Below are 17,006 nucleotides of genomic sequence, written 5' to 3'. Positions count from 1 at the left end.
TAAGAGCGCTTCCCTTAGATCAGTTTGTTGTTTACCAGTAAAAAGACAGAGGGTCCATCCCCCCACCTTGACTGCTCTAATGTCCTGCTCTTGTACCGTCTACATTAACAAACCATGGCACCATTCCAGCTCATTTCAAAGTCTAGGCTTGAGGACTAAATGTTATTGAGACTTGAGGCTTTGGAATAGCTTTCCTGAAAAACGTAGGCTGGAAAAACACTTTCTGTTGTTTTTACTGGCAGACTTTAGTCTTAATTTGTTTTGATTCACCTCATTCTTCTCCGTGCGTCTGTCTCTTTTTGGAAGATCACTTCCAACAGGTTGTATTATTTACGTAGATCTGTAGAAAGAGACAGACAAGTTATGTAGAAACAGCAGCTCTGACATGTGATACGGATGAACCAGATTTGAACCCAATGCATAATGATTCAGTGTCAGACCGTGTCTGCCAGTCAGGCAGTCTGTCAATTACGTTTGACAGCCTTTGTGATTCTAGTTAATATTTGGTCCAATGATGGTGTAAAAAGGAACAAATAAATCTTTAAGCTTTGGAGCGTATGACCCAGTGTTCAGACTTTATTATTTTTAGTTAATATTTGGTATCATTACTGATCTTATTACTGCCTTTCGTTTACAGCAAAGCTGCCTTGTAAAGCCATTTATTAACCATTTTCGACCTGACGTCCCCATTTTGGGCATGTTCGTATTGTATTGTGCAGTGAAAAAAAAAGATCTACAAGCTCACAACGGGTCACAGTGCGCGATGTGTTGTGAGCTTGTAGATCTGCATTTTTTTTCATAGTATGACAGTGATAGGCTTAAGTGGTTAAAAAATGCTAAATGTTTGTTTTGGTTCTTTGTAAAGAAATACATTTTTTTTTAATCCCCCCAATATTCTTAACCCCAGTATTTATCCCATCAGGTCAAGGTGACAATGCTAATAAATGTGTGTGTGCACTGCTCAACCCATAAACGGAGTGGAGGCTAGCCGGTCATAATCCCCTCTAACCAGCCAGACAACCCTCCCCCTCCTTTTGAATATCAGCCATGACCTTTCACCTGGAAAGGTCACATTAACACAGAGAGATCAGACAGACAGAGAATCTGACAGAATATCAGACAGACTGACAGGCAGGCAGGCAGACAGGCCGGCAGTCAGACAGACAGACATTTACCACTTACTGTAGTGTAAGCCCTAGTTTACTTCATCGTACGACGGTATAGCACAACAACAGCGGAAATAGTCTATAGGCATCGCATCACGTTGTGAGCTTGTAGATCTGCTATTTTTGCACATTGTGGACATTTTCACAGATACTGACATGCCTAAAATAGGGACGCCAGGCTGAAACAGGCTAAAGCAAACAGAGCGAGCAGTCACTCAGAGAGTGCTGGATTGTGTTTTTGCAGATGGTTTGAGTGTTGGATGAGAATGAATGAGAGCGTGTGTCTCTGCTTTCAAAGGACCACCGTAAAGCTGGATTTATAAGGACAACAAGACTTCCCACTGATCTGCCTCTTTGTCTGGACATCAGCTGTTGCCTGAGGTTCACTGATCCTAATGCTGTCTGTGTGCACTGTGCATGCTACATGCTAGCACGCTAGGTTACAACGCTAACACTGGGCTACTTACGATGCCATCATTATGCAACATCATCAGTTAGAGCAGTGTTTATCAACCCTGGCAAACGTCCCAATTTTGGGCCGGGGCTACTGCTGAGGTGTGCCGCGCCGTTTGAAGAAAGTTTAAAAAAATATCATTTTGATTTTTTTTTTTTTTAAACAATAATAATAATCAGGCATGCAAGGCCCCGAGGTGAAAAGGGTGACAACATGCTGTTTTTTTTCGGGTCAGGTGTCACACTATTGCCCTAATTGGATTCAAAACGGCTAGTGGAAGCTGAAAAGCTACAAGTTTGCATGTCTGAATAATGCAAAAACAGAAATATTTGTTTGCATTTGCTTTTTTTCTCCCCCATTTATTTTCATGATAAAAAAGTGCGTATCGTATCGAAATCGTATCGAAGTTGTGCCCAATATCGTATCGTATCGTTTCGTGAAATTAGGCACACCCCTAGTGTGTGTATATAGATATACCGTATATATATATATAATTATATATATATATATATATATACCGTATATCTAGGTGTGCCCTGGGATTTTTTGGCTATGCCAGGTGTGCCTTGGTTGATAAACACTGAGTTAGAGGAATACTAATATACATAACAGGTTAGATTAGAATGGCACCGTGTGAAACATGCTCTTATGATCAGTTATGATGCTACCTGCTTCTGCTGCCCTGTACAACCACAGTGAGTCTTCCTCCATTGCTGGTCACTGGGGCCTGTAAGTAAAGTACAACCACATTCTACTGTTGGCCACTGGGAACTGTCCAGTACAACCACAGTCTTCTACAGTTGGCCACTGGGAGCTGTCCAGTACAACCACAGTCTTCCATCGCAGGTAACTGGGAGCTGCCCAGTACAACTACATTCTACTGTTGGCCAATGGGAGCTGTCCAGTATAACCACAGTCTTCTACTGTTGGTCACTGGGAGCTGCCCAGTACAACTACATTCTACTGTTGGCCAATGGGAGCTGTCCACTAGTACAACCACAGACTTCTACTGTTGGTCACTGGGAGCTGTCCAGTAAAACCACAGTCAATGCATGATTACAATTTACAATTTAGGCATTTAGCAGACACTCTTCTCCAGAGTGATTTACGAGAGTGAGATCGGAATAAGAAGAGTAAGCATGAGCTCTAGTCAACAAACAAGGTAAATATTCACATTCACTTATACAATGCAAAGACAACAGTATAGTGCATCAGAGAAGCCAGGATACTAGGTAAACAATGAACCTAGCATTAGGGGTGTCGGAAAAAATCGATTCGAATACGAATCGCGATTCTACTGTTGGACGATTCAGAATCGATTCTCATTTCTTTTTAAATATATATATTTTTTTTATCTTGGATTTACCTTGTGTGTTTACATTATTATCAGTTGATAAAACCTTTACAATTATAAAAGCTACATACATGTACTCTGTTCTCATGCCAGCAGATTGGAGTAGATCCTGAAATCCTATGTTTTGAATCAAGAATCGTTTTGAATCGAGAATCGTTTTGAATCGGAAAAAATCACTTTTGAATCGAAAATCTTTGAATCAAGAATTGTTTGTTTTAAAAAAATCGATAAAAATCGGAATCGTGACCCCAAGAATCGGAATCGAATCGATTCGTGAGATAGCAGACGATTCACAGCCCTACCTAGCATCTGTCTAAACAAGATCTAAATAACATTCTTAATATTTTGAAGAAAAACTAAACTAAGTAAAAAAAAGAAACATGAGAACAAGTTACCAAGATATATCTGCAGAGTAAACTAGCAGCTACCAGTCTTCTAGTGTTGGTCACTGGGAGCTGCCCAGTGTGTAACCAGTCTTCTAAGGTTAGCCACTGGGAGCTGCCCAGTACAACCAGTGTTCTAAGCTTAGCTACAGGGAGCTTCCCAGTACAACCAGTGTTCTAAGCTTAGCTACTGGGAGCTTCCCAGCACAACCAGTGTTCTAAGCTTAGCTACTGGGAGCTTCCCAGCACAACCAGTGTTCTAAGCTTAGCTACTGGGAGCTTCCCAGTACAACCACAGCCTTGTATGGTTATTGGTTAGCCACTGGGATGGGGGTCAAGAAGAGGCTTGCCCTGAGATATTGTCAGATTTTAAAACAGTTAACCAACAGCACACACACATTCCCGTCTTTTGTTTTATGTGTTTTGTTCTTGAAAACTTAATAAAATGTAAGTGAAAAAAAATAAAGTAATACAAAATTAAGGGTACCTGGAATCATCCTAATGACTCAACCCCACATGAGGTCCCAGGACACATACAGTATATGCGCACATCACACACACACACACACACACACACACACACACACACACACACACACACACACACACACACACACACACACACACACACACACACACACACACACACACACACACACACACACACACACAGCGAGAACAGAGGTGAGATGATGAGGACAAAGATGGAGAACTGAGAGGAGCGAAGAGTGAGGAAGAGGAAGATGGTGCTGTATGATGTGCTAGAAACTCATCTGCTGCCCCCTGTGGCTGAAGCATGTTACTACACACACACACAGTCAGCCAGCAAACCAGAGACTGCAGACTGTTAGGGTTAGGGTTAATGCACAAATACAGACACCGCTGCTGCTGAAGAAAACTTCAACATTTTAAAATAAAATAACAACACATATTACCACATTTATAGAAGTAACTGAGCAGTGCAGTGTGTTTCAGCTGGTGTCACATTAAAAGCATCCCTGGCTAATATGCCAAATAGGCCTTAATACATTATAATTGACCTCTATAACAATTTTTTTTTTTTTTAAACACCTTAAATATTTTATTTATTTTAGAAACGGTTTATCTTTTACTCAAGAGGGGCAATGCCGGTCGCAAGTTGACGACGTCCTTTGTCCATGTGTGGTCTAGCCCTATGGAATTTATGGAATGCTTGTGCAAAAAATAATTCCATTGGGCTGGACCACATATGGGCAAATAACATCATCAACTTGCGACGGGCATTGCCCCTATTGAGTGAAAGATGAACTATTTCTAACATAAATAAAATATTCAAGGTGTTTTTAATTTTACATTTTACAATTATAATGCATTAAGGCATATTTGGCTTATTAGCCAGGGATCCTTTTAAACAGTTTCTCCCCAGCAACATAGCTGATACTCCATAGTATACAGTACTTCTTAGTTTCTGCTCAGAATAGATACTTAGACGTTTTAACCACATAACCATATGAACCCTATTCTGAGCATGTCATAATAGGTGAACATTCGGCGAACAGCAGATCTACATTAAGCTCGACGGTTCACCTCTTTAACGCATTGTGAGCTTGTAGATTGGTAATTCTTGGCTCCGAGATTTGTAAAGTGAAGAAATGAGGGAACCAAGACAGACCCCTGGGGACCCTGGTAAACAAAGTATATAAGGTTTAATTGTTTAAAGGCAGGGCAACAGATAAGGGGCAGCTAAGCTTCATACAACAGAATATCTAAACATCAGTCATTATGTATATCATTGTATGAAAATAAAGAAAAAGGCAGATGCACATCTAAAAGGTTGACGACATGTGCATAGGAAAAAAGGAAGGTCCAACTGCAAACAATGAGAAAGATACCGTACACATTATATAATCATATGGAAATGACTTTAAAGGAGATAAGTTCTGAAAAAGTGTACATCACAGTAGTGATATCACAAGTGGACTACGTTGCTAGTTGTACATACTTTGACTAGTTGGTAAAATATTGGCCTATAAATGTACATCGTAACTGTCTAGCATAAAAAGATCTAGCAGATAACTCAAAACGCATCGCAGTGCGATATTGGGAGTGAGCTTGTACACGGCTATATTCGTTAGGGTGGTTCAACATGTTGCTCAAGGGCACATGTCCGGCGAAAAGTGAACCAAACACCTTTCCATTAGGTCTAATCATGAATTGTCAGCGAGAACCCAGGGTTGGGTAAACGGGTTGGTTTCTAACCACAGGATCACTGGGCTATGGCCTATAGGTTAGGTGGAGGACATAAAAACAGTACTGCAGTAAGCAATGACATTATGGAATATGTGAATCACCCAATGAATATATCGGTTTAGTATGTTCACAGGTGGATTGTGTATTCAGGTCACATGTATTTGTATTTTGTGTATCTGTTTGCACACGGTAACATTATTGATTTACAGCAATGGTTCCCAGACTCTTTCAGCTGAGACCCGAAATATTAATTTGTTGTCTTCCCGGTACCCAAACGTACAAACTCCAATTAGTGATTGTATCGTATATCACTGATTAAAGGGATAATTACCCTTTTTTCCCATGCTGATATTAACGCAATTTTAACTACAGTATTTATAAAAACCCTGTAGAATATACACCATACTGTGCATTTACAGTAGATTTGTGTCTAGTGGAGCCGCATGTCCGTCAAACAAAGCTGAGTATCGAGGGAGAATTCAAAATCTCTGCATGCCTGGCAGACAGAGTTTAATTACAAAACTTGCCGTCTCCTCTCATTTCCATGGTTCGGACATCCTGCATCTCACTTCTCCATATGCCTTCACAAAAGGTTGCTCTGTACTCCATAACTTACTACTAGTTAGCATTATGCTTATGATTTTGAGATATTGGCGCACCAAGTGCAGACACAGACTTTTAAAAGGGAGTAGTTTGAATAGAGGACACATTGCTATGAAATCAATTGTTTTAATTTTGCACTTCTGGCATCTGGGTAAAACCCGTAATATCCCCAAATAAGAGGTTACGTTTTACTTTGACATTTAAAGACCGTCCTTACAGACATTAATTTCACTGGGCTCTGTGATGTGATGTAACCCCCCCCCCCCCCCCCCATGTAAGAGACGACTTATTTACTCCAATGATGGTCCTGTATTAAACTCTCTCAACAATATGTTAACTTTCTAAGTCTCAAATAAATCGCTCCGTCCTTGCAAGCCACAGGTCCAACTCTGTCTCAAAAAAAAACACACGCAATCCATTCCATTACTCTAACCTAAATCAAAACCTACCATATGACACCCCCACTCCATGGAGGAATCAAACCCCAGTCTCCATGGTGGTGGGCAGGTAACTTACCCCTGCGCCATCCGGGCGTGCCCTGGATTGGGATTTTGGATCCTAAAATCAGATTTGGATCATATTCATTCATTTAGTTTTTTGTTTTTGTTTTTTTCATTCATTCCTCACACAAAACACCTCCGTTACATCCCAGCTATTACAGGGTATGCCAAACAGACAAAGCAACAAACATACAGTAATGAGTTTGATTGACAGCTGGCTAATCCACTTGGCGCAGGCCTGTGGACAGCGTTGAGCGTGGGCGGGATTTCTCTAAACCGTTTCAGGGCATAAGGTGAGAGAGCCGTGGTCCTTTTTGATTAGGAAGGCTCCTAACTGTGTACAATGAAGTATAATACAGGGTTAAGTGGTTAATTCCATTTAGTCAATTATAACAAATCTATCTATTATAATATCTGCTATGTTTTGTGTCGTTTCGTTGATATACAAGAAAAAAAACCTGATTCTTGATTATTCGTATTAACCTACATGAGCTAGATTAAGTCGGTTACTGGTTCTGAATATCGGTTTTGATCTATTTTTTGATTATTTTCCCAGCCACGCTAGTGATTATAAGATGTTATTGCATTGGTAACATGTTAACAAGACAATAAGAACACAATAGCTTGTTACAAAGCCTAATACGGCCAACAGAACATAAAGTAAACATTTTTATACCTGCAAAATGATTTTCGATTTGAACCTTTTTGTAAATGACCAATATAGTTTGTTTGACAAATATTTCTTTACTCAAGCCCACCTCTGCACCACTAACGTACACTGATTAGGCTACAGGTGTTTTATTCACCCACTTCCAACAGGGGCTCCACTGCACACTTAAGATTTGCTGCAAATTTCAATAAGAGACATAAAATGTGTTACAGACAATTTTAGCTCACATTACTTAAGACCCCGGTCCATCTACCCACCCTGGTTTAAAGGTGGGTGATAGATAGGTCCTCTACCTGTGAATGTGTGGCCTGTGTGTGTGTGTGTGTGTGTGTGTGTGTGTGTGTGTGTGTGTGTGTGTGTGTGTGTGTGTGTGTGTGTGTGTGTGTGTGTGTGTGTGTGTGTGTGTGTGTGTGTGTGTGTGTGTGTGTTCTCTTGGCTCTTGTTTAACAAAGGGACAGAAACATTAAGCATACTGACTGAGTGACATCTACGAACATCTAGTAGGATACTGACAAACATAACATAACCTAAACCCAGGGTTAAACCAAGGTGAGCAAACGTCCCACTCAAGTAGCGAGTTAACCAGCACTCTGCTAGTCAGGTTACAGGTAGCTGTTAAGGTCTGACAGGTGTACCCAAGTGCAGAGCCCCGGGATGGGTCAAGCAGGCAGACAGACAAACAGGGAGTCAGACAGATGGGCGGGAAGACAGGCAGGCCAATTGGCAGACAGATCAATGGGTGAGCACAGATGAAGACTGTGACTTGGCAAACAGATAGATTGGTCTGCAACTGATTGAATACGTCTTTAAATACGTCTTTAACTATACGATCTTACAAACGAGCAAGGGGTCTATCAGTCTGCAGAGTCCTTATGTAGCCTGGAGGTTACATGATGCTAACGTCACACGCCCCCCCCCGCTATGAGGTCATGATGACAGGAACCATGACAGTAGCTACTAGCCAACAGGTAACCAGCCACGTTGCTCAGGTACTGTAGCTAGCAAGCCATCCTGTCAGTCAGTTAGTAAGTAATGAACAGGTCAGCCAGCTAGAAAGTCATTTAGCAAGCAAGCTAATCAATCACTCAGACAGATGCTAGTCAGCCAGATAGCCAACTCAGGCAGTTGGCAGTGTTTAAGTCAACGACCTCACAAGTCACCAGTCAGTCACTCATTAGCAAACAGATTAGGCAATCTGGCTTAACACTTATGATTGGGATGATACCTGTACCAACTAGAGATTTGACATGAAATCTAAAATCAATTTAGATTATAGATTAGTGCACAAAAAATGTGTGCAGCCTATTAAAAACAAATCTAAAATCTTAGTTTTCCAAAATAGCCAATTCAAAATGTTCTAAATAAAAAACTACAACTATTGTTTTCCAAACCGGAGAGGAAACAGCACGCATCTGTGCGTGTGCACATTTGGTTGTGCCCGCGCCCTTCAGGAGCTTTGTTTTCCTCAAATTACTGCTGCTATTTCGACAAACAATATATATTTTTTTTAAATAGCGAAGTGCAAAATATGCAATGTAATGTTTGTATATCTCATGTCTATGTCCGTGATGTTAAATAATCACATGATGCCACGAATTGATCTTGATCTGCACCATGGCATAAATCAGGCTTTACAGATTTTGTGTTGTTACCCATGTCCATGACACATTAACAACGTGGTGGATAAAACGCAGACTGTGTGTACAGTCATTGTACAACACACATGGATTATGGTAGAGGTTATTCTTCCAATGTGACAAGTGACGACCATCTATGAAGACATACCCCCAGTGTCTCTGATGACAGCGCAAGGAGGAGAGAGTCGGGTAGGAAAGAAGCATCTCCTTCTCTTAGCATGCAGATTCATAGTTCAGACAGATCAAACATGACTAAAAAAAACATTGGGGGGATTTATAGCAAAACATTTGCTATGTAGTCATGATGGAGGATGCAGGATTTCAGCCTTACTGAAGTGAGCTGTGCGGTCTGCTCTCCCGCCGACATTTCAGCAAAACGAAAACAACAAATTATTATTATAACTATGAACAGAAATGACTCGGAATTGTCAAGTAAACAGTAACACGTTTACTTTAAATAAAGCCTTTCCGTCTTTTCTTTATTTACTGCCGTCAAATAATTGATTCGTAAAAAACCCTAATCTTTCCCATCCCTATCACAAAGACTAAAGAATAGGACCCTACCTGTACCAATACTAGTGGTTGGGACCCTAAATATAGCAACACTAATGGTTAGGACCCTAGCTATACCATTACCAACACTAAATATTAGGACCCTGACTTTACCAACACCAATGACTAGGATCCTACCAATACTAACGATTAGTTTAGATGGTAGCAACATTGAGAGACAGACACAGGAGATATAAGAGAAGAAGGGAATTTAAACAGGCGGGCATTGGAGTAACGCATGGTTAATGTTCATGTTCAACGGGCACAACCTGGGTATTATACTGTATGTGACTTAATAACAACACCAGCACTAGAGCTGTCATGACTATGACATTTTACCTGATGATTAATTGTTACTCAAATAATTGTGATTAACGATTTAATTGTGTCGTTGGAACATTGGAACGATATGAATAAAAATCACATTTCTGTATGACAAATAACATTTAAATACTTTAAAAAAAAAACATTAATAGTGAAAATAGCTGTTTTTTAAGTTTTCTACAAGTTCAAAACTTATAGATCACCTATTTCCACTATTTTTGAAAACGTTTCAAAATATATGAACGTTCTTATCATGGAAATGATTATGACGATTATGCAAAAGATGATTGAAATTACCTCAAATAATTTGCGATTAGGCGATGATGTAATAATTGTGACAGACCTAAGCAGCTCTTCATCTAGGCTGAACTGTCAGGTGATGGGATGCGTTTATACTGCACCTGCTGTCCGCCATCAGGCCATTTGTTCTCAAAGTGGGGTCCGGGGACCCCCAGGGGTCCTTGGGGGAGGGTACCAGGGGGTCCCCAGCAAAATGAGTTAATATAGCTTCACAATCATTTGAACCACTTTAACCATATTTTATACTTTGGCTATTCAAAAATAGCAGATCTACAAGCTCATAGCGTGGCACTCTGTGCCACGCTATGAGCTTGTAGATCTGCTATTTTTGAAAAATCGTGAAAATGTGTGCACATTTTTAAAAGCGAACATTTGTAACTCAAACCTTTGCTTCTGGGGGTCCCTGGAACAGAATATTTTGAGATGGGGGTCCGCGGCCAAATACATATCATTTTGGGGGTCCTTGACATGAAAAGGTTTGAGAACCACTTGATTTACTTCACTGTCTTCACACCAGTTGAAATTCAAGCTCTAAACATCATCCAAAACCTGGATCACTCAGGACCATCTACTACAATGCACACACCTGTTAACCCATTCAATCTGGGAAAGCATCTGTGTCATGACTCATTTGAGTTAAAAAGCAGTTAACATAGCATCACAATCATTTGAACCAACTTTAACCATTATTTCATACTTTAGCTTTGTAGAATCGGCCTCAGGTCTTAATGGGTTAACCACATTAGACTTGGTTTTCACTATTTTTATGTGAAAACTTTCAAAAGAAATTACATTAGAATTTCAAAGATCTTTATTTTATTTTGTATAAATAACAGATCTACAAGCTCACAACATGCCACAATGCGATGCGAGACTGTAGATATTTTCACTATTTACAACAGTAAATAGTATACAACAGTATTATAGGGCTTAATGGTTAAACAATAGTATCAGTAGGAGGGAACTAATAGATGAGCAATTGAGTCTCATCAATGAGCAGGTGTGTGTGTGTGTGTGTGTGTGTGTGTGTGTGTGTGTGTGTGTGTGTGTGTGTGTGTGTGTGTGTGTTGTTATAACAAAACTTTCAATACAAAATAGTGGAAGTAATGGAAATATATACAAGGAGAGCTTCAGTCCACAAACTGCAAATATCAATTGTGCAAGAAATGCTCATTTCCTCCATGCACAAGGACATACAACAGCACTGTGAGCTTGACTGTATCCTAGGTTGTGTATGACTTTTCCAGCACGCACAAGCATCCCACAACCCCCATGGTCCCATAGAACACAACCTCTGCCTGTGCAAGGGTATAAGAGTGCATTGCTGTTGTTTGCTTGGTTTTTATTTAATGGAAAAGCCCATTTTATTTCATTGGAAATGCAACATGCTATCTGCTACTACAGCTCCATGCCTACATTAAGGAAAGGCCAGCCTACAGCATCTGGAAGCTTGGACTTGTTTTAGTGAATTAAATATAATTAGAGTATGTTAATACTACAATGAATCTTAAAAAGTAAAAAGGTGGAAAAGAAGTACACTGTGGCTCCTCCATATGCAGTATTTGTTTAAAATACTGCATATGGAGTGGGAGTGTGCGACTTTCTTTCCTCCTTTTTATTAATACAATCAATGTAAGTTAAAGGTAGGGTAAGTGATTTTCTTTTGTTAAAATAAGTGTTAAATAGCTCTATATTCTGATAGTACTCATCGCTATAGAGTGTTTGTTCAGTAAAAGGAGTCTCCTTGTCTCTCCAGCTCTTTATAAAACAGAAAATGCATTTTCGTTTCAGTTTCATTTCCAATTTTATCCAATCAGGATAGAGAACTCAATCAGGATATAGATTAAACAAGTGAAATTGGAAGTGATGACACAAAGAAATGAGCAGGCGGAACTGGAACACTATAAAAATGAAGCTTAAAAATGGGTACTTTCTCCTGATTGGCTGAGATTTTGACACCTACCGGAAAATGTATTTTCTGTTTATTAAAGAGCTGGAGAGACGGGGAGACTCCTGTTACTGAACAAACACTCTATAGCAATGATTACTATCAGAATATAGTGCTTTAAACTTTTAACAAAATACCTTTTATTTTAACCCAAAAATATCACTTACCCTACCTTTAACTAACACAGCTGCTTGGTTGTAGCTGGTCTATCTGCTCTTCTGTTGAGACATTAGATACTCTGGGGGTCGGGTAGGACCACTAATGGTTGACCAGAGGTATTGCATGAACATATCTAACGGGTTTTCTGAATTAGCGGGGGACCCGGATTCATAATATCCCGGTAGGACATGAAAGTCAAGATTGCAGCTTCAAAGCAGTGCTTCTGTCTTCCTTGGTGAACACTCAACAAGTGTCTAAAGGATGCTCTGTGGGATGTGTGAGACCAGTTCATTGGCAGGATTGTCGATCTGTTGGTGGGCTGTTCATGGCGGGGGACAGAACTTCTCCACGAGCAGTTCCACCATCAATGTGTATCATTTTGGTTGATATCTGGTTACCAGGGAGGCCATCATCATGGTAGTTAGTACCAGCTTTACTGGTTTTCAAACTTTCCTTCTTGTCCATCAAACAGTCAGTGACCACTGTAGATATTAACACCTCACCTTGGGATCACTTATACAGGGTTTGTAGCTACTGGCAATATACGTACCTCGTCTTCTATGGAGGTTGTGTTGACTTAAACCAGTGATTGTGATTCTCAAACCTTTTTATTTCACGGACCCCCAGTTTGAAGCATTAGGGCCACGGCCGCTCTTTTTTTTTTCTGAGGCCCCCCAATTGACACTAAAATAGTCTATTAATTTCACTCTGGGAGTTCAAATGGAACCAATTTCCTAACTATCAATCATATAGCTAGATCCCTAGGGGGGGTCCTGGACCCCTGAGAGCCCCTCAAGGAGGGTCCCCAGATGCCAAGTTGAGAACCAGAGTGACCTAAACCACCATGTCAGGAAAATAAACATCATCACACCTTATGAAAGCCACAGAAACATTGCTGTCAATTGATTTCGCAGTTTGCATTCTTTATTTACTTAGCGATCATCTTTATTTCTGACTGTTACTGAAAACTCTGCCATGTCAATGAAAATGTGTGATTCATGTCCATAACTTGCAAATAGTTGGATGTAAATAACACAGTGGACTTTGCAAAGTTATAACAAGGTAAGAAATGCTTCTGTTGGCGTCTAAGACAACAGTGTTGATTTGGGTGTCAATTTGAATAGAAACAAATCTCGTCTTCCCAAGACAAGACAAACACTCCGAAGAGGATATTAACATTATAAGTGGTAAGGTGTTAAGTGTACAATAAATTCAGTCAAACCTTTCCATGTAAAATAGGAAGTTTCATTCTTCATTATAATTTGCTTTTTGGCCTGCTCAGCCTCCTTTGTCCACCTTCTGGAGTTATCCTATGTTATAACACATGTCCAACAGAATCCTATTCGGATTTAGTTCATTTTTTCATCTGTATAAAACGTTCTCCTCAAATGTCTTACATGGCTGTAATTGTACAGACAAATTTATTAGTAAATTAATGTCTTGTGCTCAGAAAAAGATAAAATAAAATAAACCGACAAACAGCCAAGAAAAATAAAAAGCAATGAGCTCCTGTGTGGAGGATGAAATGCATTGTAGAAACACTGCAAGCCGTTGATGGTGCACTCCCTCTGTAGTCACATTTACTCAGCATGTCTTCAATGTACAGTAAAACCCATTGGGAAAAAATCGCACCAGGGAAGGCCTTTACTACCATATCTCACATGATGTTCTATTGTGGCACTGGGCCTTGGAAGTCAATCCAAATGATACAACAGACCTTATCTTGGGAGATGAACCCACGACAGAAAAACACCTGGTCTGTGGATCTAAGTTTGAGAAACACACTAATACGATTCTAATACACTAAGAGAATCGGTCCATACAGCATTCTGGTGGTGAAATGCTATCAAAACCGGAATAGCGGAGAAGAGCGAACGAGTGGCGAGGAGGATGCTGGGAGAGTGAGGGGAAAACGACAGGAGCAGGGAGAAGAGGAGGGTCCATTTTAAACCAGCAGTCTTCATTATCAAAAAGCACCAGAAGCAGCAGAGATGGAGACAGAGAGAGAGAGGGAGAGAGAGAGAAAAAGAGAGACAGAGACACGACTTTGTGACAAAGGTTATTCAAACTGGAGAAAGGTGGCCAACAGATTCAGACCAGTACATCATCTGATCCAGAGCATCACTTGATAATACAGAGGATCAGCACACTGAGAGAAAGATGGAGAGAGAGAGAGAATGAAAGAGAGGGAGAGAGAGACAGGAAAGGAGAGGAGAGAGAGAGAGAGCCCAATAAAGTCACCCTGCCTCTGGCTGTGAAACACCCAATGGGTCTCTCGTCGTATCTTTCCCCTGACCTCTCCCACCCGTTGCCGGGGAGCCTATCTGCCCCTCTCCCCCCCTCCTCCAGGGCTGGGTTGGGGCTGGGGCTGATGCAGTAGCTAAGCAGTGTTAGCTGCCACAGCAGATGAAACGCTGCAGATACACAGAGAGAGAGAGAGAGAGAGAGAGAGAGAGAGGGGGAGAGAGAGAGAGAGAGAGAGAGAGAGAGAGAGAGAGAGAGAGAGAGAGAGGGGGGGGGGGGCAGGGAGGGGACATGGCCGCTATGATAGCTAAAGCCATCACCGTACATACAGTGACACAGGACTCTGGTACATTAAAACAGAGGCTAGAAAGCCGTCTATCTCCATACATCCATCCATCCCTTCATTCATTCACCCATCCATCTTCATCCGCCTGCATCCTTCCCAGTGTGTGTGTGTGTGTGTGTGTGTGTGTGTGTGTGTGTGTGTGTGTGTGTGTGTGTGTGTGTGTAGGCAGGTGGTGCTAAAACCTGCCTAGATACCCACTACACATACCGCCTCAAACATGACTGATCGCCGCCACAGCGGCTCATTAAGTGGCCTCAACATCCCATCCCACATCCAGTCACACCACTGTCACCACAGTCACATAGCTGGGCGTTTAAATGTTCAAAACACCGAGGATGGAGTCAATGGTGGAACATAGGGGCTGCTGAAACAGGGGCAGCAGCAGCAGCAGCATCCTCCTCCCTCCATCATCACCATCATGCCATCTAACGCCATGGGAGTCTGCTAATGGGCTAAACATTACCGGCCATCCATCGATCAGTACCGATTGAAACACCATCTATTTTCCACGGCCCGGGTGCATCGCACCCACCGGCTGTCTGTTCGGCAACCGGGTGCCGGGGACCAGCAGCCGGCTGCTGCTGGGGCCGGAACAGGGGTGGGGATGTGGGAAGAGAAGGGGAGGGATAGGCAGGCTAACGCCACGGCCTCCGAGCCACCATCACCTCTCTCTCTCACTTTCACTCACACACACACACATTAGTTGATGCAGAACATGAAGCCAGCAGCTCCCCATCCACCCTGTCAGAAACCACATCCACCCGGCCCGGGGAAGAGCTTACCTCAGGCGGCGTGTCGATCCAAGCTCCCCGAAGCAGCCATGTTCAGATCCCCTCTCTCTCTCTCTCTCTCTCTTTCTCGCTCTGTCTCTCTCTATGTCTCTCTACCACCTTCCAAACGAACCGAGCCCCCTCCTCCCCCGGTCTGTCGACCCTCTTCTGGGACAGAAATCCCAACAGAGGGGTCGTTTTTTTTTTTAACAGCGATCACAATAAATCCCTGTCAGATTGAGCAGCAGATGGAGGTGATTCGCTCTTCCAGTCAGACAGCAGCGGGTTGCGGGACGGGGGTCGGGTCGGATCCCGGCGCAGTGCAGCCTAGCCGCGGCTCAGGGCAGGATGGCAGTCCGCCACCATAACCATGGACACCACCACCGCACACCGAAACCCAGTCAGATTTCTTCCCTTGATCAGTGGTTCTTCTCGAGCACAGATTTTGCTGATCGATCTTCCAAAGACCCCCTTTAACGGCTACGACCCGGAGCTAGCTAAGCTAGCCGTGTCAGCTAGCTCGAATAGATATAGAATGTAATGTAAAAACGTTAGCTAGCTGCCAGCTAGCATGCTAGCTGACTAAAACGCTGCCATTCGCGTTTGTGCAGAGAGAGAAAAACGAGTCCGCCCACTGCAGGGTTCTGGTTCTGGACGGCCGAACGGCGGGCCGGGGGGCCGCTGAGTACCCGGTACAAAAACACACACACTACCGTTAGGTTCAGTGTGTGTTTCAGAGGCTGAAGCTGAAGCTGGAAGTGATGTGTGTTGGTCAGGGTTACCCCCCCTCTGTGCCGTTAATCTCGGTCACACAGCAGAGGAGAGGAGCGGAGCGGTCGGAAAGCGCGTCCCCCGCCTGTTACACGGGGCTCAGTGACCCGCCGAATTCTGAGACTGCGAGACTAGAAAATCTGAATTGTTGTATTTCGCCAGGTATTATTTGCACAAGGAGTTCAACTTGGTGAGAGTGGTCAGTGGTGGTGCATTTTAATGAACGGCAACAATTATGACACATGTTTACACACACATGTCGATAATGTATATATTAAAAATAATTTAAGAAACTATAGAAAGACAGAGGTCGCTATTCTGCCATTTTTGGGGAAACTCAAGACATAATATGTCGAACGACCTTTCGGGTGATAAAAATGTAAAAAATAAACTTAAAAAGTGTCTAAGTGACTCTTTTTCTTGCAAAACAAAACAAAAAATCGGTCAAATGGGGGAAAAAAATACTAAGTAAGTATTAAAGCCTTTGTGATGCGATGTTGCAGAGAGGATAGTCTTTGGTTGTGTTTAAGGCTGTTTATTTTAGTTAAAGTTATAAAAAAAATTAAGTCATATTTCCTGACGTTATCATATACAAT

At 41.9% G+C, this 17,006-nt stretch overlaps 1 protein-coding gene across 1 annotated transcript in view; it reads right to left on the bottom strand.

The window, feature by feature from the left end:
* The window catches only part of dyrk1b (dual-specificity tyrosine-(Y)-phosphorylation regulated kinase 1B), a 75,603-nt gene extending 59,148 nt beyond the window's left edge, over nucleotides 1-16,455 (bottom strand). Inside the window, exon 1 of the mRNA XM_080426606.1 lies at nucleotides 15,652-16,455. The gene's annotated coding sequence lies outside the window, so the exon portion shown is untranslated. The remainder of the gene's footprint in view (nucleotides 1-15,651) is intronic.
* Between the last annotated feature and the right edge of the window lie 551 nt (nucleotides 16,456-17,006).

This window comes from Gymnoscopelus braueri (genome assembly GCF_963280865.1).
Source record: "Gymnoscopelus braueri genome assembly, chromosome: 4".
Classification (NCBI taxonomy): Eukaryota; Metazoa; Chordata; class Actinopteri; order Myctophiformes; family Myctophidae; genus Gymnoscopelus; species Gymnoscopelus braueri.
The sequence above is the reverse complement of the archived record's forward strand: the minus strand, read 5'-3'. Positions and strand labels throughout refer to the sequence as shown.